The following is a 1,619-nucleotide window of genomic DNA, read 5'->3' on the forward strand; positions in this document are numbered from 1 at the left end:
TGGGTGCTTACCAAACGACCAAAATATCACAGGATTGAAATTGCTGGAGTCGATTCGCATGGGGGCCGGATAAGTCCTCATCAGCTGAGTCTGGGTGTGCGCCACCAAGGCCAAAGGCTGTTTCCTGCAGAGTTTTTTCGCAGTGTTTTCATTGATAGAAGAGCACTGATAGCATGGATAGTTCAGGTTTGGACGCGGCAGCTTCTTATCCTGGCACACTTCATTCTCGTATAAAATGCTATCCGATTCGCTTCCAATGCCAGAAGATGATATGTTGGATGCCGAACTGCTGCCAGTCGTCACAATTGAACTACCCGATATTGATACGCAAGTTTTTGGTCGCTGCTTGACCGAACTGTTCGGCGATATGTTGTTTAGGCCTCGGAACTTAATGGCCTGGAATCACTCAAAATGTTACAGGAGAGTTTGGAAGATTTTTGCGTCCTACCTGAATATAAACCACCAAGTCCGAGAGCTCTTTGGATATTTGACTGCCCTTTTTCCTCAGCTTATCATCGGTGGGCAGCGAGCGTTTGGTCGAGCTGGTTTTTGAAACTGCATGACTTCCAAATGTGCGTGGTGAATCAGTCGGAGCCAGTATGGTATGGATCGTTTTATCTAAAATTTCATTCAAATGAATCGGAAAGTGCGTAAAATTTCATTCAATCGCCCCCATCTTCAGATTTTCACCGACTTAAATGTAAATGACCACATGAAAATGAACGTTTTCAACTAATTGCACCCTCCGCTCTAAAAATCCATAACTTCCGATCCACCGCAGGCAGAAATTTTAAAATTTCAGAGTTGGTCGACCACAGTTGGAGCCCAAACCAGGCAAAATTTCTCAAGGATCGACACATGTCCTGATTTTTATCGACTTGGTAAATGCTGACTAGAAAATGAACTTTTACAGTCAATTGCGCTCTTAAAAATTCCTAAATTCCGATCCGGGAGAAGCAGAAATTTGTAAAAAGCACACTTTGTAGGCGACAGTTTAATCAGGAAATGTTTAAAATTTTGAGTTGAAAATGCAAAATGCGCCCTCCGCTTTAAAAAGTCCTCATTTCCGATCTGGAACTACTATACTGTCGACTAAAAAATTTAATTTACCTTCCATATTGTCCTCGTCATCTTCATCATCGTAATCATCATCGCTGAAATCATCATTAAACGAACTGGAACTGGCGTTGCTGATAATCGAGCTGGTTCTTCCGGGAACTGAGTGTCTCACTCCGCTTGCCGGCCGGATGGGCGTAGACATTGGGGTGAATGGAGCAGGAATTTCCACCGAAAGCTTCTTGTTCTTGATCAGAATTCGATTTTTCAGTTGTTCGGGCGATGGCAAAGATGGCTCGTCGCAATAGTCGCTCTCGAAGAGGAAGTTTGTCACCAAACGTTCGCCAAAAATTCTCTAAAAACATCAGCAATGAACGACTGCAATATACAGGCTGATAAAAATATTTGTTTTTTGCCAACTCCTTTTTGGGTATTTCGCCTCAAAAATTTTTTTTGTCTTTAAAAAAGGAAAGGAAATTCTGTCCTCACGTCTTTTATTACAGATTGATAAATAGTGCTCCTATTTCGCAATAAGAACGAATTATTTATCAAAAAGTAATCAA

At 41.8% G+C, this 1,619-nt stretch overlaps 1 protein-coding gene across 4 annotated transcripts in view; it reads left to right on the forward strand.

Annotated features, from left to right (window-relative positions):
• LOC109539810 (prolyl 4-hydroxylase subunit alpha-1) overlaps window positions 1-1,619 on the forward strand; it is a 117,734-nt gene that overhangs the window by 99,177 nt on the left and 16,938 nt on the right. The window lies entirely within an intron of this gene.

This window comes from Dendroctonus ponderosae, unplaced genomic scaffold, assembly GCF_020466585.1.
Source record: "Dendroctonus ponderosae isolate FM_Combo_2020 unplaced genomic scaffold, Dpon_F_20191213v2 Dpon_F_20191213_7, whole genome shotgun sequence".
Lineage (NCBI taxonomy): Eukaryota > Metazoa > Arthropoda > Insecta > Coleoptera > Curculionidae > Dendroctonus > Dendroctonus ponderosae.